At 33.4% G+C, this 23639-nt stretch overlaps 1 long non-coding RNA gene across 3 annotated transcripts; it reads right to left on the bottom strand.

Annotated features, from left to right (window-relative positions):
- Nucleotides 1-248: 248 nt before the first annotated feature.
- LOC114259561 (uncharacterized) lies at nt 249-5275 on the bottom strand. 3 transcript variants are annotated; one of them, XR_003628336.2, is made up of 6 exons: nt 5055-5275; nt 2971-3001; nt 2477-2677; nt 2092-2184; nt 1053-1124; nt 249-540 (listed from the first exon to the last, which is right to left on the bottom strand). It is a non-coding gene; the product is annotated as an uncharacterized LOC114259561 (long non-coding RNA). The 3 variants fall into 3 exon arrangements; XR_003628337.2 differs by having other exon boundaries at nt 2768-3001; nt 5055-5265; XR_003628338.2 differs by having other exon boundaries at nt 2477-2674; nt 5055-5264.
- Nucleotides 5276-23639: the final 18364 nt, after the last annotated feature.

The following is a 23639-nucleotide window of genomic DNA, read 5'->3' as shown; positions in this document are numbered from 1 at the left end:
ATTTACAAAACTCTACCAAACGCAACCTTAGTTTTGCAGGCAATTGAAAGTGATCTTTAAAGGTTACAATTTTTTTGAGACAACTAAAATTGATCGCTAAAAGTTTGATAATTTATTTTTATTTATATTTATTTATTTTTTTGGCGTTTTGATTTTGTAACAATTATTCTAAAAATATTAGTTTGAACATCAACTTATATTCCTTTTTTGATTTCTCAATAGCCAAACAGAAAATATCAAACATCTCATTAGACATGCTCAACAACCAAATAGAAAATATCAAACATATCTACAAACCATCTGTTCATCTTCAAATTAAAATTCAACGACACCAAAAAATCAACAAAGAATGCTAGCAAGAGTATATTTATTAGGCTGTATCAAGAAATCACGCATCTGTGAAAACATTACAATGGCCACACAAAAAATCCCATTCTCAGAATAACCATCAGAGAATTCCAAGAAACAGAATCTCTACAAATCATCTCATGGAGTAATATCCGGGTAGGTAGCTTTCACAGTGCACTTGTGTTCCCATTCCTGCCAATCAAAGAAGAAAATAAGTTGCATTTACTTATTTAGGACTAATACTTGGTGAAGCTACACACTCTAGTTCTCAATCTGAAGAGCACAAAAAAATTCTCAGAAACCCAAAATCGTTATATGAAATGAAAAAATTAAACTGATTTTCCTCATATTCTAAATTAGATGCATAGAAAAATTGTGCATGTAAAACCATATACCAAACAAAAAAAACAACTAATTGTAGATGATCTGATCAAATATCAACAACCAAATTTGATTTAAATGGTTCTAAATACCAAAATAAGAACACATAGACAACAAACTATAATTCATATATAAAAAATACTAGATTTTTCAATTACATACAAGAGAATAATGAATGGTGAAAGTGGGTTACTCATATTCACAAGTTATCCAGACAAAGCTCTCACATTTTTCACCCAATAATGGAAATTTCTTCAGATTTTGGAAACAAAAAGACAAAGAACCCACAATGAGGGGAAGGCAGAGGAGGAGAGGGGTGGTACCTGGAGAGTTGGAGTTAGGCTGGAAACCCATTTACATATCTCAAATTCAAGAAAAGTGTTAGAGAATCGCATCTGGAAAGAAATTCAAGAAATAGATAAATCAGCGCAAGTGTAGGGAAACAGACACTGGAATGATTTTGGTAATGCTTATTGTCAATAACTTCATGTTAATTTGCCTACTTTTTTTATATATTTTTATTTAAATCACTGTTCCAAAAACAATATAGTAACAACCAATACATGGTGATCAAGGACGACATTAATTCACATAACATCTATGAAATCAGAAACAAGATCTAGTGGCAGAGAACTTCATTTCAAGTTAACAATAGAAAACAAATTTCAATGTAAACTGCAATCACAATATAAAATAACCAAAGGTTTAGAATTGGACACAATCCACAACTGTACGATTATTATTATATGCATGAAGCATCATCTTCCCTCATTTTTTTATTTTCATATAACCAGCATTCATGTTCTTGTAGAATGATTTTCAAGGCACAAACATGCGAAACAAAATGAAACAGCAAAGATTCATACCAGGACTTTCCCTCTGTGACCCAAATTGGTTGCTCAAATCTTATGCTAAGTATTCAACAAACATAACAAGTAAAATCCAACAGAACTCTTGACAAAGTTTTCTTTTAAGGATTATACAATTTCATTGCAAAATGGAGTTAAGGAACCTTTAAGCCTAAAGGCTAGGATGCAGAATGAGACAAATGAGTTATACAGAAGATTGTTAAGTTCAATAATTCTAGTAAATTCAATGCAGACCTTAATATAGAAGCAAATATGATAAAACAGTAAACAATTTCAAAACACTTAAAAACACGGATTCATTGAGCAATGAGTGTCGAATATAATACTTAAGAAAACAGTTTACAGTACAAATTGTAAATGAAGTAATCTAGAAATGAGAAATCAGCCTTAAAATTAAGGCTTAACGGTACACTAGTACATATTAAACATCAATATAGATTACGTTGTTCAATTACAATTGCAAAACATAAATTATAGATTTTGTAATTAATACCTCATCATATTGCACTTTTCTGAAGGCCTTTGAGCCAGCAGCGTGGAGGACTTTCAACTTCTCCCGATTCAACTTATTCTTGCCACATCTCACCTATTATTAAATGCGTAAGTCAGAGTACAAGGTAAAGGAATTCTCAAGCCTATTCAGATTATCACAAGGTAAGGAAGGTTTTTTGAGTGAGTTTTATAAGAGGAGAGTCAGCACAGATAATTGTAATTTGGCATTTAGAAGGGTTTTATTTTGATAGAAAGTGAGCCCAAGATTACAAAGTTACGTTATAGTCCATGTCACCGTCATATTGATAGAAAATGAGCCCAAGGTTACAAAATTATGCACTGTTAAACCATAACAAACAAAAATTGAAACTTCCAACAGAATGTACCACTTCAATCAATGTTTCTATATCCTTTTCGCTAATATCGGTCCATGATGGCACATTTTGTGGGGCAAATTGCCTAGTGACAATCTCTAATCCCTAATTCCTTGCAAACCTAAATAGGCAGTCGCACCCCTTGATTTTTTAGCTTGGCCAATTTGAGGCTTCGTGACTTCCCACATCCTCTCTTAACCTTGGATGTGCCTACTAGAAAGAATGAAAAAGTATTATGTTAATATATTGATTGAAATAAAGAGACCAACCAAAACAAAACACAAACTTAAAATATTTACAAACCATCAGTGCTGCAATGTGTGCTAGAAGTATTTGAGTGTGAAACTTGTGACGTAACTTCATGCACCGATTATGATGTAAATGGGTGCAACGTAGATAATCAAATTGATTTAATAGATGCATGGGGTACAGGTGTTGATTGAGTGGATGAGCAAACTGATTTAGTGGATGCATGGGGTATGGGCGCATGGGGTCTAGGTACATACCTTGCTCGTCCTCTACCTCTTGTAGACATACCTGTTTACATATAAATTTCAAACTCAGCAGAAAATCTTTGCAAGGCTAGTACTAGAGAGCAAACAGTTTGGTCATAATAGCAATAATAATTGCACCACTAAAGAAGAACTATATGATTTAAGTAAAGACACCAAAATTAAAATGCTAACTGAGACAACAAGATCAAGTCCTTGTCCATCATTGAGAAATTCGTCATATGATTTAAGTATTGGGGCTGTTTGACTTCTCTGTCATATCATTGAGAAATTCTATCCAACTCCTATCCATGGTGCAAAAGAACTAAAGAAGAAAGTGTGTGTGTGTGTGTGTGTGTGAGAGAGAGAGAGAGAGAGAGAGAGAGAGAGAGAGAGAGAAAAGGTAACAAAGTACTGAACTAGGAGGGGATAAAGAACACAACATGCTTAAAAGCTTAAAAAATAGGATATACTAAAAATAGGAAATATGATGATACAACTGGATGTCAATCAATAATAAATAATTAAAATAAATAAGTCATTAACATTTAAACATAACCCAAACGAAGTAAAATATTATTTAATGCAAGCCAATACAAATTAAATCTAACTCTAGCTTAAATATAACCAATACAAATTAAATCCATTAATACAACCAATACAAATTAAACTAAAGACCGCATGACTTATCTGACTCCAATTAGAATTAATAAATGGCTAAACTTTATTATGTGGGTAACCAAAACAGCATGCATGCATTGCCTTGGAATCAAGGAATCAAATGCCTTCAATAGGTGGGATACTCTTCAATTCAAGAACCAAATCATTTTAACGAGCAAAACAAAAATTAAGGAAGCAACAGGTTATCCGATAATCTTTAGCTCTAACCATAACCAAAAAATAATCCATAAAAGAAGATGCATTGCCTTCACCAAACAATGATTTGCCTCAAAACAGAAAAAACCCAATTGCATTTCTAATTTCTAAAAGTAAGTAGTAAAAAGTCATCACATAGGCTAGTATTATTGTGCTCATATTGATGAATAATAGAACAATACCACTAAAAAAATTATTTCAAAACCACTAGAAAAGCCAACTCCCAAACAAGCTCTTTGTGTGGTTGCTTGTGTTAAGATGGTTGTCAGTCTCATCTTGTTTCTTATTTAATACTTAATAGCATGCCTGCTTAAAATTCATATTAGTGCGTTCAAAACTGTTTCTTCTTTCTATTTTATTGTATGTTTGAGTTTTAATAACATCAATTTTCTATCCTATTAATGTTAAATTTTTGTTTGCAATTTTCTTTGAGTTCCCCTGTTATGTAGTAGGCCTCGTACTTTAATTTTGCAACATACTAAATAGCCAAAAAGTCACTACAAAAAGATCAACTATTCTCTTTACTTTTCTGTAGGTCTTTTCGTAAAACGCTAAAAAGCTAATTAAAATAGTCAATTCCCAAAACAACTTTACATAATCCATTTAAATTATAATGGAGTGGAACAACTCATGTTTTGTTTGACATGTAGAGTAGTACAGAAGTTAGGTGAAACAAATTATAGAAACCTATCAATATTTCATTTTATATATAAATAAAACTGTGCAAGTGAAACAGCTCAAGATCAAATGATGAAACCCAATCTTCACCTATTCCTACAATCTGAACTATGTCAAAGTTGATTTCTAGATAAATTTGAGTAAAAGTTGATCTAAAAATAGAACCATGTCACTTAGAACTAAAATATTTTGTTCTCTAAAATAATTAGAGGAAAAAAAAAAAAACCACAGATCAATGTTATAATAATAGATCCTAATGTTTCGAAAACCAAATTCAAGTATAAATTGAAACCAAACAATACAAGTTCTGAGCAAACAAACTGAAGAAACACAATCTCTCGAATCAATGTCATGCCGAAACAAACAAAAAGGAATCTGAATTGTGAGAAGCGGAAAAACCATCAAAAAACGACGATTGTTCGTCTAAATTTCACAACTGTAAATTTACAAGAAATGAACTAAAAATGAATGAATCGAAGACATAAAAACATCATCGATTTCATATAAATTTTAGCTCAAATGAATAATCGATTAATCGATCAAACCTGGGATTGAAATCACTGAAATAGCTGAGAGAGATCAGATTAGGGATCGAAATTGTCGGGGACGAAATCAACAAACCATCGATCAGGAGTCTCTGAGAGTAAGGATTGAAATCAACAATGAAATTAGGGCTGAGAGAGAGAGAGAGAGAGAGAGAGAGAGGGTGGTGTGGAGAGGAAATGAAATCCTAACTATAACACCATGTTTGTTTTCGGAAATAGAATGGAGGGAATTGATAGCGAGAGGATTAATAGTGAGTAGTTTGTTAGTGAGGGGATTGATAGTGAGAGGATTAACGAAATTGCGTTTGTTTTGATGATAGTTGTTAGCATAGTAATTGTTAAATTATTTTTATATAAAATAATAAAATAAATAAAAAAATATAAAAAATTAAACATTAATATTTAAAAAAAATTCCTAATATGTAAAAAATATAAAAAAATTGTAATTCCCTTACTATTTTTCTAATATCACCTCCACCTCCACCTCTTCCATCCCAATTCCCCTTCCAACCTCTATCTATAACTCCTCCTCCATCCTAATTCCTTTTCTAACTCTACAAACAAACACAACACTATATAACCCCGCCTCCATCCCAATCCCCTCCCATCCATTACACCCAAAACAAACGGGGCCTAATTGTGCAAAGAGTGAAAATATAATAAAATAATGTATGAGTTAAGTTTATTGGCAACAAAAAGTCACTAACTCTTTTGCAACTAAATAAATTTATCTTAAAAATGTAATAATATGATTACGTATTTCTTTTTTTAAATTTCTTTATTTTGTCCTTAAAAGTATAAGGGTAAATTGCATTGACATCTCCTGAGATTTATGTTTATTATAGTTTTTCTTACCTTTTGGAAATTATATCCCCTTCCTTGAGGTTTAAAATTTCATTACAGATTGCTCCCTCCAGCAATTTAATTTTTTTCAAAACCAATTTTGTCCTCACAGAGTAAATTACATTGACACCCCTCATATTTTAGAAATTACAATTCTCTCTCCAAGGTTTAAAGTAACATTACCAATTGCCCCCTCAATTAGTATTAGTTGAAAAAAAAAATTCATTGAAAAAAAAAATTAATTGGAAAAAAAATTATTTGAAAATAAATTAATTAAAAAAAAAATTGTTAGTCAAATTTTAAAATTTTTGTTTAAAAACCAACGTATACTCATTTTTTGAATTTATATTTTTTGCTCAAATTTACAAACTGAGACAACCATTTATGAACTAAAAAAATTATCAAATAAGTTTTTATGATAGTTTTTAAAATTTTTATAAATATAACTTGAAAACTGAAAACGAAATGGTTACCAAATAGGCCTTGGATGGTAAAAATATCATAAAATTAACAAATAATTAAATAAGTTACCAACGTAAGAAATGACTTATCAAAAGATTCTTAGGCTATGTATGGTTTATTTTTTAGATTTTTTTTTAAATTAAAAATTAATTTGGTTAAGAAATAAAAAATAAAAAATAATTATCATTTTTATATAATTTTTATCTTTCGAGTGTAATAAACATAAACCTCAAGGGGTGTCAATATAATTTTTTATCTTACGTTGCTTTTTAAACAGAAATTTAAAAATTTGACTAACAAATTAATTTTTTTTTCAAATAAATTATTTTTCCAATGAATTTTTTTTTTCAACTAATATTAACCAAGGGGCAATTGGTAATGCTACTTTAAACCTTGAGAATGGGATTGTAATTTTTAAAACGTGAGGGGTGTCAATGTAATTTACCCAGTGAGGGAAAAATTAATATTTAAAAAAATTAAATTGCTAGAGGGAGCAATCTGTAATAAAACTTTAAATCTCAAGGACGGGGATATAATTTCCAAAAGGTGAGGGGAAATTGTAATAAGCATAAACCTCAGGGGGTGTCAATGTAATTTACCCAAAGTATAATTTTTATAGACAAATTATTTTTGTCCCCAAAATTTTGTCTTTAAAACCTTAATTTCTTGTTGTGATATTAAATAATGTACCAATAACTCAGATTTTTAAAGTGATGGTGTGCCTTTGGAAATAATGTGAGATATAGAAAGAAAAAGATAGTTTTGCATCTATTAAGATAGAATACACGTAGAAGAATGATCAACGCTCAACTCATCAACTTTGAACACATGAACATCAAAATTTTTAGAACTGAAATGATACTAAGGACTTCTAAAATTATGTATTTGAAAAAAAAAAAAATAGAAAGAGAGATGGTGATGTGGCTTACTTGTTGCTTAGATAAGAGGTTTGCACTATTCTTCTTTCCTTTTCGCCACTACCAAGCTCTCTCTCTCTCTCTTTATTGTTTATTTATTTATTTATTTTTTGTGTTCAGCAAATGAGGAGGGATAGTACATTTATAGAGAATTTGGTGTGAAAGGTCCAAAATGCCCTTTGGTTCCAATTCAATTGAATAGTACCTCAATTTAGTTTGAATGTAATGGAATGAGAGATGATTAGTACCTTAATTATATACTTAATTAAAATTTAGTTAGGTTTAGGGCTAATTAAACACTTCTAGTTACAAGTACATATATATACATATAGCAAATCTTATATTGTACCTTGGTTATTATTACATCAATGATTTAGGGGATTTTTGGTACTAGATATATCCTATAAGATCCTATAGTATCCTAGGGGTAAAGGAGTGGCCGGTCATCCTAGATTTTGAAGGGACAAAGATGATCCATTTAGTGTACAATTGAATATTCTACGAAGATCTCATGTACAAATTATATATTTAAGAGAATTAGTACATGTGTATATACATAATGGTACTAATTTGGGGTCAATTTGTGATTCAAGAAAGGTACGAGGGCTAAAGCCTTAATTTATGAATTTGAACATTTAATTAAGTGTAGTGTTTAATTTATTTAAAATCTGAAAACTTGGTTAAAGTTTCTTTGTTTTGAATTAAATGGCAAATTGTACTGAGAACTGAAAATATAGCGATCCTGATTTAGACCCGACCCATTTATTACTTCTAAATCTGGGAAACCATAGTCATGATGGTCGTTTCCTTTTCTTCATGTTTCGTTTTGGCTTCAAGGGTCGACACCATCCTTGTTGGTGTCAATACTACCTTTTTTTCCTTGCCTTCTTCTACTCCAAGGGTCGATACCAGCCTTGGAGGTGTCGACACCATCTTACTGCTATGTTCTTGGAATAACTACTGAAATTTAGGGTTAACACTAGCCTTGGTGGTATCGACACTTGTCTTTTGTTGCTGGCCTCAAGGGTCGACACCGGTCTAGGAAGGGTCGACCCTTGTTTACTGCAGAATCTAGGTTTAGTTACTAAAATTTAGTGTCGACACCACCGACACAAGGGTCGACCCCTGTGAGTTTTTTTCCATATTAGTTCGGTTTTGGCCTTACTTCTTGGGGATTTTGACTTGTTCTTTTGGGATGACTTTGGGACTTTATTTCACTTTAACCTAGCACTATAAATAGGGCCCTTACTTACCCTTTTCTTCACTTTATCTTTTAGTTCCCCTCTCTAAACCATGAGTCGCTCTTCTCTCTCTCTAAACTCACTTTTTTAGCTCAAAGATCTTTAGATTTACTCACTTAGAAGCATCTCCTCACCTTGCTCCTTTGAGATTAAGTATAGAGATTGTCGAGGGCTTTGTTTTGATCAAAGCAAATTGTTGTTTCGTCACTGTCAACTTTTGGGCTTTTCTTCTTTCTTTCTCTTCTAAGCTTGAGGTAAGGATTCTCCACACTCTTGTATAAGTTTTACCTTAGTTATTTTCTATTTCAAAATATTATAGTGGTTTGGGGGGTTTTTGGTAAAACCTAGGGTTTGAAATCAAAAATGAAAAAGAGAGTTTTTCAAATGGTCTCTTGGAAAAGCTTGTGAGTATGAAAGTGGAGTTGATATTATGTTGAAATGAGGTATTTTCTACATTGAAATTGATTTTCAAATAGAAAGGAATTTTACCCTAAAAATGTGAATATTTGAGATTGTAAAGAGAAAATGGAATTGATATTGAGAATTATGAAATTGAAATAATGCTGGTGATGATGGCGGAGTTAGATATGTATTATCACTCCCATTTTGAGATTTTGAAAAAGTGTATCTTGAATGAAATTTATTTACTTGTTTAGAAATATTTGTTTTGGGCTATCGCTGGAGGATAGCTACGAGTGTTGTAGAAATTGCATGGGAATTAGATGAACTAAAACTAATTTCTCATCCATGTACATTGAATATTGTTGCTCATTTAATGCATTGAAAATGTATATGATTTTGACAAAAATGGGTGAACGTTGGAAAGAGGTGTGTATCACCAAAATAAGTTGGCCTGTGTGTCTAGGGTCAAAGTCGCGAAAAATGCACGTATACGTGGGTGCTAGTTCCTGTGGACGAAATATCCGTAAAATGAAAATAGTAGCGCTTGTATAGGCTATGTTTACATGGGTGTCGTTTGACGGTTTCCCACTGAAGAAATATTTGTGAAAGGTTATACCGGTTTAAGAATGCCTCTTGTTTTCTATTGTAAGGACATGATTCGAGAATTATGATATAAACTTGGCATGGCATGGTTTTGGAAAGAAATGTAAAATGTTTTGGCACTGGTATTGCATATGCATAAAACCTTATGGCTTTGTTAATATTTATACATTGTGTTGTAGTATTTCTACCGAGCTTTGGCTCACCCTATGTGGGAAACCATTTTCAGCTGTTGGTGATATGCCTCCACTAAGGACTTAGCTTGAGAGGAATGTGGAGCTGAAGGCTTAGTGTTGTATTTTGTATTGAATTTGTACCAGCCTAGGGCTTCATATGTATTGAGCTTAAGAGTCACTGTTGATATACCCGAGTATTGACTTGGAAAGTTGCAAGCCTTTAGGGCATATGATTATCTGGTTAGCTTTCATTTCTTTTCACCATCTTGTAACACATACTGTAGATTCAGGATGTGCTGTTTATGAATGTATATCACATGTGTCATCTTTTGTATATCAAACTCTAATTAATGAAAGTTTATCAAGTCATCTACGTTGCCATTTATTGGTTGTTATGAGATAGGTGTATTGTATTTATTTAAGCACATTACAGGAAACCTAGGGTTTTTGTGTGGAAAATATACTTAGAAAATTAATTTAATTATTATTAGGGTCTTAGAAATGGTTCCCGAGTTCCCAGGTTCAATTTAGGATTTGCGAATTTTCAGTTGGCGTATGTTTTCGATTCTAAGGTTAAAATTAATTTAAGAAATTGAGGGACTACAAAGAAACAATTTAAAAGTAAGGGTTAAAGAAAATATTGCAAAGATCAAGGGCCTTACATTGTGTCAAGTTCGTAATCGGACTAAACCATACTATTGAGCCCCGTGGGTCTACCATGAAACCTGCATCGATAATCTGAACCGTTTAATGTGTAGGCCTCGTTCAGTACTTCATCACTACAAACAATCACGTTGAGTGGATATCGATATCCATTTGATCATAAAACATTTCTATCAACATTTAGTATAATTTCAAAAAAAAATAATTATTAACAAAAATGTGATCTAATCAAGTAGAAATCGATATCAGATCAACATAATTTTTTCCTGGGATGAAGTACTCAATGAGCCCTACACAGTGGATGATTCAGATCATCGATGTGGATCCATGGTGGGCCTATGAAGGCCCAACAGTACGATCCAGTCCAAAACCGGACTCGAGACAAGCCTCATCCTATATCAAAAGGGTTAGATTTCTCTAAAACTCAAATCTGAGCTTGAAAGAAATTATATATGGAGCCCATAGGGCTTATCACGGGTTCTGTTTCAATGATTCAAACTATTTGTTTTGTAAGGTATGAGTGTATATCATCTATAGAGAAACGAATTGTGATCATTACCATTGCATACTTATAATGGAGAGATGCAATTACATCATTTAACGGTAAATGTAATGGTCTTTCCTTAATTTAAAATAATTAGAAATTTGCATTCTTAGCTCATAGCCATTAGATATGTAAGGAAAACCCTCCATTATAAACATGTAATGGAGAAGATCAAAATCCTAGAAAAACTTAAGGGTAAATTACAAGTACACCCTTTGAAGTTTACTTAAAATACATATTACTCCTTGTAGTTTGAAAAAAATACAAATACCCCATTGTCAGAATTGTTTATTTAACAAAATTAATTAGAAAAATAAAATTTCTAACTACTCTTCTATATAATGATAAAATTATCTTAATTATTAATTGAAATAAATTTCTAATATCATTAAAAACTGTTAATTTACTTGATGATTTATTAATAAAATGGGTCATTTGTTTTGAAAACTTTAAGAGGCGAAATGTAATTTTTCAAAATATAGAGGGCAAATTGCATTTTAAACAAACCTAAGGGTTGTATTTGTAATTTACTCAAAACTTAATTATCATTCATTTTTTTTTTTTAATTTTATATACAGACACGATAAAATGAATAGGTTACAGTTATTGAATTAACCTTTTTTTTTCCCTATAAATGATATGCACCAGGACCCTACAAAATAAGCAGTTTAGATTATTGAAACGAAACACTTGGTGAGTCTCATGGGACTCTCAAGTAAGTCTAAAAGAAAAAGGAGATTAACTAAGATATAAGACGGAAATTGCTCATCTTCATACCACTATCCTCCATACTTTTCCATTCACCACTCTTCATTTGTGGACCATGTTTTGAGCTTACAATGATGATAAATCATTAATATCGTAAATCTTGTGGTAAAAACCATTTATGCAAAAATTTAACTTCATTGGATATTGGTGAATAAATGAACTAGTCGCATTTTGTTTAATAAAATAGATAATTTAAGTTTAAAGTTGTTGTCTATTTAAATAAAATAAAATATAATTTATTCATGTGTCTAGTGATATTTGATAATAATATTTTTTTTTGTACAACTCATTTTTATTATTGGGCCGATGAAAAAAGTTCATTAAAAATTGATTAAAATATAAAAAAATTTACTAACAATAACAAAAGATGAAAAATAAAAAAACTCAAAAATAATTTTTAAAAATTCAAAAACCAAACAGGGGTAATGCTATGGCACACACCCTGCAAGTTATACCATTTGTAAATTTGATTATAACAACTAGCATAACTCTAATATTATAGGAGTCATAACTCTAATAAATAAATAAATAACAAACGAACTCAGGATTTTCATATAGCCACAGTAGCGGCTCTAGGAAATTTTGTGATTGGTGTCATTCAAATATTTTATGATATTGCCTTTACTTTTGTTAATTTTAGTTTTTATGTTTTCATTAATAAAAATAATAATAAGTTTGAAAAAATTCATTATCACATAACCTTTTCATTTAAAAAAAAAATTACGAAAATAATTGTTAAAGAGTGTTTTGTAATGCCCCAAAAAATTATAACCCATTTTATAATTATCAAACCATTGTTGTTATCCAATTTCATAATATAAATGTGAATAACAAAAAAATAACTTCAACAAATCTTATAAAACTATTAGATCTTCTTTTCACAAGTTCACCAGTGTTACAGTACATATGATATGAAAAGAGAGAATGAAAATACATCAAAAATGCCCAAAGGGCATGCACGTTTCAAGACTAACATCTTGATTACAAATAAAATAAGATCCTATCTCAAATAAGTAAGCTCGGTAGCTATTAGCATGCAATCATTAAAAAGAGCTCTCGTGTCCCAATAAGATCTCCACAACTCATCAGCAGAAAAAAGGCATGTCAGCAACACTTGGAATTTTGGATATCTAGCCCATAAAAATGGAGTGAATTTTGATGCCCAGTAGGAATAATCTTAACAATATATATAGATATTTCTTATGATTATGTTCATGCAATGTAATGCCATGCCATGCACAAAAATCACTAATTCTTTTGTAACCCAATGCATGATGTATGATTTCAAACCCAATGGTTGACTAAAACACTTGAACTATACTTAGAAATCCTTTGTGCGGCAAAAGAAAATCCACAATGTGTGTCTCAAAATTTCTCTCACATTGACCAGCCATTGAGCGCGAAAGAGTAATTATTCATCTATTATATCTTTCAAAAATCATTTCTACATTTATTAGCATCAAGTACGGAGGGGCAATTGGACACCTATTATCCTTCAAAATCCTTCCACATTTTTCAGCCACCAAGCATGGAGGGGCAATTGAACACCGATTAACATTTCTAATCACACTCCCACATTTATTGGCATTAAGCACGAAAGGGCAATTGGGCACTTCGATAACATGTTCAACACCATTGCCACATTTACCGGCCACAGAGCATGGAAGGACAATTGGGCACCTTAATACACACACCGCATTTTCAAAAAACAAAAAAAAAACAAAAAAAAACACACTTTTAATAATCTAGCACTTGTTCCTGAATCAAAAGGATGAAATGTGATGCATGAGTGCACTATGTTATAATTTGCATAAACTCAATTTTCATTCTACAACAATTACATATAATTCTCCATCTATAATCCAAATATTGACTCCATCGTAAATTAAATAACAACACAACCATCATACCGAAACAACACTATCCTCATTACCATTATCATCATTAGCATCAACATCATCTCAACTTTATCACTATCCTCCATATTCCATCATTTCCTTCATATTTTATTTAACTAAAATTCATCATTCATAACAATATAGTACATAAGTAAAATTATCAAATTTTCTATAACTCAACAGTTTAATCTAAATCCAAACTTTATGTGTTTCCAACATTCCCAAGTGTTTCAACATAGAATCCATTTCAATTTCGCTATGGAACTTTGATTAAGTTGCAAGCCCTTTTTTAAACAAATCTCAAACCTAGGGTCTTAAAGAAAATTGGGAGTTTTCAACATCATCTCTTTCAAAATCAACAATCTAACACCCCATACTCAAGATCTATACAAAACATTTCCAAGATTTTAGTGGAAATCCCTTTTTATACAATCATACATTTGTAGACACACTATTTTGATTAGCCCTAAGACTTTGGCTCCTTTTCCTTAAGCACTTGATGATGAAAGACCGAAACGCGCAAATTCTTCGATCCCTTCAACAAAGAGCTTTATCCAAAAGTCAATCCCAACCTTTTCACCCATTTTAGACAAATGTTTCCAGACCTTCAAAAAGCATTTTCCAAAATGTTTTCTTTAGCCATGCGTAAATCCAATCATTTTTATAATGTTCGAGTTCATCTTTCAAATTCAAAATGCTGTGACTTTCGGTAACCGATAAAGGACATAGTAGGAATGAGTGGAAATGAGGAGAATCGTTTTGAAAAACCTTGTTTTCCCTGTAAAATTGCCTTAGCCATACAAAAACAAGTCCAGCCGTACAACTTTTATACCCGGCCGGCCATGTTCTGGTTGGTTGGACAAGTTTGTCAAGAAACAAAGCAGTTTTAGGGAGATGGTCTCCCCACGCATGTGGAGGTTCCACCTCTGCAATTCTCATGCGAATTGCAGACCAAGCAACCTCAAGTTCTATATAAACACCTCTCCTTCAAGAGAAAAAAGGGAGAAGAACTTTTATTAAGCCTAGAGACACCCAAAAATTCTCTAACACTTGCAATTCTTCAAATTTCAAGCTCAAGTTGTTGGAGAATGAAGATCAGGCTTAGAAGATTTAAGGGTGCTTGCAGGAAAGGATTGCTAATCAAGAGGCTTATCTTCCTCAATTGAAGTAAGTCCACCAACTTTCCATCACTTTCTCTCCCATTTTCTTTTCTTTTCTCTCTTGCTAAACATTATAATTATGAGATTATATATTGATTATCATGTGATTGGGCCTAGTGGATAGTGGAGGGGATTGGCCACCCCTCCATAGGATTGCTTGGATTACTTGAATTTTCGTTTTCTTTCATTTTCTCTCTCATTTGCTCACCTCCCAAACCACTCCACTTTCTGATTTTCTTTGGTAATTTAGATTAATTTTGGACTTGTATAGAGGGTTCTAGTCCTACCTTATAGTTTGTTTTGATAATTGTTTTGATTACTTTCATTTTCTTTCATCTTCTTTCATTTTCCATCACTTTCTCCCCAATTTTCTCATATTTTCATAATTGAATCCTTACTTACATTCTAATGAGCTTTTAGGATTGTCTTGTGGGATTAACTATGTGATCCATGGGTTTAAATTACGGATTAGAGTGTATTTCAATCTCATTTCCTTTTATTTTCTCCTACTTTCTCTTGTTTTCTCTCTATTTCTTGGAAACCAAGCATGGTTTCCACCTAAAATGACTTTGCAATCTACACTCTCATCCAATTCTAACATGAATTAAAGCATCTATTTGACTCTTTTCATGAAAGACAATGTAGATTCTGACCCATTTCTTTGATTTACTCATTGTTTGTTTGCACTACATATTTGTTTCTTCTATAATCATCATTGATCTTCCATATCCTTAATGATCAAAGAAGTCTATCATCTCATCCCTTTTTCCATGATGAGTATGGTAGTTGTCTTTTCTTGTTTTGTTTCCTTGGTCATCATGTAATTTTCCATATCCATTGATTATTAAGGAAGACCATAATTTCATCTCTCCTGTGGTGAGAATGGTGGGTTTAGCTTATTTTCATTTTCTTTATCACTTGGTTCCTTCCATGATATAGTATTGTTTGGTAGCTTCTTACGTGTTTTTATTTGGTAGCATTATTAGTAATTAGCTTCCCTTATTATTGTCATTTCCCTTCTTCTTAGTATAGATTCTTGTATTGGCCCATGTCAGAAAACCCAACCCATTTTATTTTTCAGTTGAGACACGAGTTTGTCCGAGTGATTTTAGCCTTGTCTGGGTGGTTTGGGTCTGTTGTGTGCTTTGAGTTGGCTGGGGAGCAGCAACCCAAGTTTGTTCGGTGAGCTTGGTCGCACTTGCGATGTGGTAGGGGTAGGTCGCACTCGTGATGGGCCGCGGCCAGGCTGTGACCAAATGGAGTTTCATGTTGGTCTGGGACGAAGGTGCATGGCCCACGATGGTGGCTCATGATTGTGAAGGTAGTGTTCTGGTCATGCCCACGACTGTGTTGATGTCTGAGTTGTGGCCGCGGTCTTTTCCTTTGTGCTCGCGGTCTATTTTTCTATATAAGGTGCCAAAAGCTAAAAATATCTCATTTTTGAGTCACTCTTCTCTATCCTCTCACCATTTCCACCATTTTTGGCCTTTTTAAGCTTTCAAGCTTGGTTTTATCTACTTTTACCCATTTTTCTACCCCCTAATTTCATATGCCAAAACATAGAGCTCGATGAAGGCTTCCATTTAATTTGAGCGGATCGTCGTTTCGTCGCCGCTGATTTTTGGGTTGTCTCCTCATCTATAGAAAGAAATGTGATAGGTTTTATTGCATTAAAATCAAATTTGTATGGATGTTTGAAATCATGAAAAAGAGGTTTAGGGTTTGAGTTTTGGGAGTTAGAATTGAATGATTTGTACGTGTTTTGGTTAATTAGGAGGAAGTTAAGCATATTTATGTTGAGAGTGGGGAAAAAAATCCTAATTTATGATTAAGGGCTTAAATAATCCGAAAGGGGTAAAGTTGTGTAATAATCAAGTTATGTGATAAGGAATTGAATTAATGGCTTCATTATTAAAATGAGACTTAATTAGGTCTTGTGATCGTTTTGATTAATGTTGTGTTGAGTTGATTGTAGTTATGTATAACAAACTGGGATTTTGTTAAAGAAAAAGGGGTTTTGGCTATGGTTTGGAAATGTTGAGGGTGTGGAATAACCAGTTTGGTTTTGAAAATAAAACGATGAGTTTAACTCTTTTGTGAAATGAAATGAGAAAATGGTTGTTAGAAAGGGTTTCATTGAAAACATTAATGACTTGGAATTGTGGAACTAGTTGCGGAATTTAATTTGTGATAGTTGTTTATTTATCTGTTTAGAGGTTTTGTCCTTGGTCATTCATGGAGGATGCCATTATTGTTGTTGAATAAATTATATGTATGTATTACACTTGTGTTTTGGTTATGCCATCGAGCATTTTATGATATTGTTTAGGAGGTCTATTTCTCTCCAGTTCAGCCGATAAAGCATGATGCCTTGCATATGGTTCATCTCCCATCCGGTTTGTGCCCGATAAAGTGTGAATTGAGTTATGTTTCTCTCTAAGTGAGGCTGATAAAGCGCGACGCCTTGAGATAGGTTCCTCTCCCTTCTAGTTTGTGCCTGGTAAAGTGTGACCTGTGGGGTGTTCTTGTCCGGGTGAGACCAGTAAAGCATTAGGTGTATTATGTGGTTGTTTCTTTGTTATTCATGATATAGGCTGGTGCAAACGAAAGTATGTATTACTTTCAGTTGTTTATGTTTTGGATATATATATATATATATATGTCCTTTGTTTATTGTTTTGGGAGTTTCTTGCCCTTAGGCCAGGGATGGCAGTAGATGTATTCGGAGTATAAATGAATGTGTGTAAGGGAATGGAATATGGGATTGGGGTATGACTAGTGTACGTGAATCGTATTTTCAAAATGGAATTTGAAATGAAATTCTGTTATATTAACTTGGAAAGTTAAATAGAGAAGGTTGTGTCATGATGAAGTGTAGTTAAACTAAACTAGATAATTGGAAAGAAAATGAATGGTTTTACACCTTGTGGTGTTTAAAATGGATGTTTTTGGAGGAAATATACTTATATGGTACATTTTGGATATTAACCGGTCACATTATTTATATTGTATTTCATGGTGCATTCATGATCATAGCTATCTATATGTTGTTATTGTTTAGGATCATGTTGGGATCCCTACTAGATTTTTATGTTCATCCCACGTTGTTAATAATTTTTTAGGTGTACATTGGCAAGAGGTTCGAAGTCGATGATCATCTTTAATTGTTGGCCATGGGGCCTTATTGATGTTGGCGGAATGCCATAGTTGTAAAAGGGTTAAACCCTTCTTTTTATGAAATGATGTAAGGTCACGGGCATTTTATTTAAATGTAATTCATTTTTGTATCTATTGTATATATGAATGAGAGAACTTCATTTATTTATTGATTTGTATGGATGATGGAATTGGACTATAATGATGGTTATGGTAATGTTATCCGAGTAATAAAAAGTGGGGCGTGACAATGCTTGTGTATTCATTTATATCTTCTCTATCCCTTTTATTTGGAGCTTTTCCTATCTTTGCATCATGTTTTCTTTATCATTTTCCATGTTTTGCATCCATTTTTCATGCACAAGACTTGGCTCATTTTGTCTCTCATTTCATTACTTCTTATGTGATTATCTGCACTATCCCATGTCTTCAGATGATTCATATGTCATGTTTAGTAGCCAAGTCTTTAGTGGCATTTTGTGTGTTTTGCATTAGTTTCCTTGCATCTAGGATCATACATGTTTTCCTAACGCTTGTTTGCTTGGCTTGGTGTGAGTGTTTTTTTTTTCTTTGCATCCTGACTGTTTATGTTTTTTTTATTTATTTATCATGTCTAGCATCTTTTACCATGTGGCTACATGCTTAATTGATATATCTCCTTGGATGCTGGTGAATGGAGGTTATTTCGCTTAAGTTGGAATGATATTGGTTTCCATGCATGTGGACTCATCTTTTCTTTGAGTCGCACATTTTCAAGCTTTTCTCTAAAAATGCATAAGATCAAAACATTCCAAAGTAAGTGATCTAGTCTATACTTGTTTGCTTCACGTAGTAATTTTTAGCATTAATAATCAAAACATGAGCATATATTGGTAATAAATCTCATATCTAGAATTAGTAGAGGCCGATCTTTTATTGGGTGAGCAGAGGTACTCAATTCATGACTTTTCTCCTCATACCTAAGTTCCTAAGTCAAGATACTTTGGTTACGATGGACAGTGGCCTTTGGCACGAGTCATGGGTTTTCTAATTTTTCCAAAAGATTAAATGGTGACTTTGAATCTAGTGATGTAGTCCATTATTGGCATTTCTTGCAATTAATGAATTTTCTATAGATTTTCCATATTTGGACTCTCATTCTGTTCTGCATTCCACTAGTGGAACTAGACCAATGGCTTTAACTATTGAGCGTGCTCAGACCCCCGGGTCCGAGAGATCCCATAATTTCTGGCGACTCTGTTGGAGATACAAAGAGAACTTGACTCGAGAATTCAAAATACGAGATTTATTTATGCATATATATTTATTGCATTTTATTTGCATTGGTGTGCTTTAAATCCTTGTGTTTACTACCTGATATCCTAGACGGCTTACTGGTCAAGGGCTCTGTCATAGTGGGAACACAACCCTTGGATCTAGATTCCCAACGTATCACTTGAGCCTCCTTTCATTGCTCGATGAAAGGTGTGAGAGGTATATCGATGAATCTTGCTAAGGTATACATTTTGACCAATCCTACCCATTGTATATAGTGAGCTATAGTGCTTTCCAACCTAGGACAGGATACTCTCCCATTTTCAAGATATTATGATGACTTTGTTTCAATAGAGAAACCTCAGATTTATTCCAAACTAGGACATGGTAACTCGAACTCACCATAGGGGTGTTTGTTCTCTTTGCCTGTTATGTGCTATATACTTGGATCAATGCAAGGGTTTTTGACTTCAAAACAATGGTTCAGGCATGCCAGTTGTGGAGTTTGAGTGCAGTGTTTTCAGTGGGGTATAGTGATTCTGCCATAGTGAGGGGTTTTTCTTCAGTAATCTTGTGTGAACGGTAAGATTTGGTCGAGCACTACTAGAAATATGACTTTTTGCATCTATTTTTTTGCAACTAATTGATTGGCCATCACAAAAAAATCACTTTTTATATCAAAATCTCATTTAACATAACCCCCCAGTTGTGTTCTTAACTTAAAAAAGAAAAAACAAAAAAAAAACACCCAAATGGTATAAAATTTGCCCTATCCCCTCTCACTCTTATTTCCTAAATCTATCTCGATTTTGCTCTCGATATTCCTCTCTCGATTTGGCTCTGTTTCTCGCTTTATAAATCGCCATGGTCGTCTGAAGAAGAGACCTGCAACGGTATGAACTCCCCTAACTTCTTTATCTAGTAATCTCTTCGTTCTCCTCATTTCTCTCTCAAATCTCCTCTTTCTTTGTTTTTTCTTATTTTATGATCTGAATCTACTTCTAGGGTTTGGATTGACATATTCACCAACTCTTCTCTTGCATGATGTTGCTTGCCAACTTAATCAACTTAGATTTCATCAGATTAAAATCTGTATGTCAAAGCTATATATAGGCAATAAATTTTAATCTTATGTATCGATTTTTATGCAAAGAGGCTTTAGTATCATCAAAGACTGCAGACTACTAATTAAACTGTTAAAAGATAATGTCTATCATGGATGTGGATCAAAGTCAGATATTTGAATTTTATATTCAAATAATCATTACATTGATGATGTAGGAATGTCATATTCTAGACTTTTTTAGTTCATTTCATACTTAGGCTTGGTATAGTGTTCCTAGGAATTTAAACTTTTGGCTCTAGAACAATGAGAGGGAAATGCCTTGGAAATCATACTTGAGGCTCTGATACATTCAACATTAAATTTATTCAAGATGACTCTTACACAATGCCAATTATGTTAGAATCTAGCTTGAACACTAGGAAACTTGGTGACCAAAGAAACTTGAAAGCTAGTCAATGCTTGGTTTTTTGAAACTTCACTAGATCTTTTAAATCTGACCTAAACAACATTCCATTAAACTGAAGCTGAGAACCCAATTCTAAGCTTTAGAGGACTTGAATTAATGTTGTAGCATAACATATATATAAACTCATGTTATGACAAATTTTGGGTGTTTTCTGGAAACTGATTCAGTATCGTTATGCAAAAAACCATACCTGACTGGCTCGTTAACCCCATTCAACATGGTGTAACCATGTGAAATCCAATTAATTCAATGTGAATTTGAACTTCCAAAAGCGTTTCTAACCACCCAATCCAGAGTATTTGTATTAAGATGTTTTGGCCTCAAATATTTTCGTAACATCCTCTGTTTTTTTTTTTTTTTTTTTTTTTTTTTGTCAGGGTTTTTGTTATGAAAAATCATAATGACAAATCTATGCTTTGTAACCATTTTGGTGTATACGATTGTTTTTTGATTATTGTATAACTAATTAAAATTAAAGGCACCTCATTATAGGTTCTAATTTTTTTTTTTTCTCGTTGCATTAATTACTACAGATTAAGAAGTGGAATGTGCAGCGGAGAATGGGATTTTCGCTGGGCCTCTTTAATCGAACATCTTCACTTGGCATGGAGTTTTTCAGATAATATTTTGTGCTTTGTTTGAAGATAGTTATTTGGTTTTATTTGAAGTTTAATGGATTAATAAGGCCCCCGAGACACTCTTCTTGAACATTGACGCTTGATTATTGTTTGTAGCAAAACGTACCTTTTTTAGTAGTGGAGGTACCGCCTGATTGAGGTTTTTCTTTTCCTTTTGCTCTTCGTTCTATTTTTTTCCAGGCAGTATTGTCATCATAGCTTCCAAGAAAAAATCCCCCAAGTTCTTTGAACTAGCATCGGTAGGCTTTATAAGATTAATGATTTGGATAGCCAATGTTAGTGTCACTTGAACCAATGGTCAAAAAGAGAATAGTCGAGCAATTATAACCAGTACAGAATCCTCATTCCCTATCCCTCAGTTTAAATCAACCCACTTTCTTAGAGTCAGTGATGGCACAAACCCTTGTTGACTTGGTAAAGATATTGACCGCTCTTCAATGGACTGTAGATGCTCTTAACCACATTGTTGCTACTCTAGCTAAAACTATTATCGGATTACATCATCCATTTGAGGCATCTATTGCCCGATCCATTCCATCCACTCATCCGATTCCTGATCTACCTCCGCCGGCCGAAGATTTTCAAAAGTTTGAGCAACAGAAAAAACTAGTCCATGTCTAACCTCCAACGGCTCCAGCATCGCCCCATTGGAGGGCCTTTTCCCCTTGATCTGAATGAACTTAACCTAACCCTGTCAAAAATTGCCAAGCTCAAGAAAATGTTCAAGAAATCACAAGGAATTAATTATATCCCTGATATTGAAGATGGATACATTAAGGCTATAGTAAGACTCCCGGACAGGTTCAAGATGTTGTACACAGATAGATTTGATGGAACCGGAGATCTAATTATCCATATCCATCTCTTATTGGACATTCTCAAACCCATAGAACTAATCCGAGCTCAGAAGCTTTCCTTGTTTGCAAGAACCATGTCTGGAGTTGCTGCTACTTGGTACGCCAACTTAGAAGATAAGGTGAAATGAAATTGAGAGGAAATAGTTGAAGCATTCATTGCTCAGTACTCATACAACACATAAATAGAGATTATCACCCAAGAATTGGAGGCAACTCATAAAGAGTGTAAGGAAAATTTTGTAGCCTTTGTTAATAGATGGAGCACAAAAGCAACCAGGATAATATACAAGCCTTCAGAAAAAGATTAACTCTGACCTGTTGCAAGGAAACTACATGGTAAGAAATAGTTTTCCCCCTTTTCAATTTCAAACATCCACATGAGATTGGAGTCTAAATCAAAGATGCAATGAACCAGGGAATTATAATGGAAGGAAATGAGCCTACAAAGAAAACATTCACTAGCAGCTCCAATGCTACCAGTAGCATAGCTGCTAGACTTGTAGAAGTCAATACCATTGTTACCAATACCATCATTTCACCAATGCCCACCCACAATCAACCAACTCCACCTGAGCCCAGAACAGAACTTTCTACCATTTCCATATGAACCTAACCCGAACTATGAAAATCTAAATGGAAAAGTGATATCTTAAGCCCCTTGACCCTTGACCTCTTCCCAAACCTCACCCAACCAAACATGACCTGCCAAATATTTCACCTTTTACTAGCAATACGGTCACGACATTGATCGTTGCTTTTGCCTTTGTTATGAGATTCAAGATCTCATCAACAACAAAACCATAGGTCCACCAGAAAAGCCCAATGTCACCACCAACCTATTGTCCATCCATGACCAAGTGCCACCCCTTTTAAATCTCAACCTCATCCATACACTACCACCCATCTTCAACCCCAACATATGCATCACTCAATCTTACCTACCTAAACCTGAGGTGTTCATCCCAGATGGCACTGATTTGTGCATGATGGACACACCTAAACCCAACCCAAACCCAAACCCTATAGTAGTAGGCCTGGAAAAAGGAGAAGCAGTGGTAAAAGAAGGGAAGAGTCCAACCTTAATGAAAAAATAAGTAAAGCCAGAGAAAGAAGCCTTCGAAGTACCAGTCATGGAGAAAGGAAAGTTGTCCAAAAAAGAATATGACCCAAGCAAGTACGTTGTGCTTGTTGGACAACCAAGGCCGAAAGTCATATCACCCGATTCATTCAGTATTAATGCCATTAGAGAAGAAGGGCTAGAACAAAATTTGGATGATTTAGCAAATTTAGAAGAAGAATTGGACAATCTCCAATTCTTTGAGGAGCAAGACATAGGGAACGTGAAAATAAGAGGGTGGAATCTAAGTAACTCAAAGACTAACCATGGTTGGACAAGGAGCAAGGAAGATTCTGTAACAGAGGAGGATATGGAGATTGAGATGAAAACAAGGGAAGATAAATTAGAAGTAGATGC

Source organism: Camellia sinensis, chromosome 4 (genome assembly GCF_055761805.1).
Source record: "Camellia sinensis isolate YWXY chromosome 4, ASM5576180v1, whole genome shotgun sequence".
Taxonomy (NCBI): domain Eukaryota; kingdom Viridiplantae; phylum Streptophyta; class Magnoliopsida; order Ericales; family Theaceae; genus Camellia; species Camellia sinensis.
The sequence above is the reverse complement of the archived record's forward strand: the minus strand, read 5'-3'. Positions and strand labels throughout refer to the sequence as shown.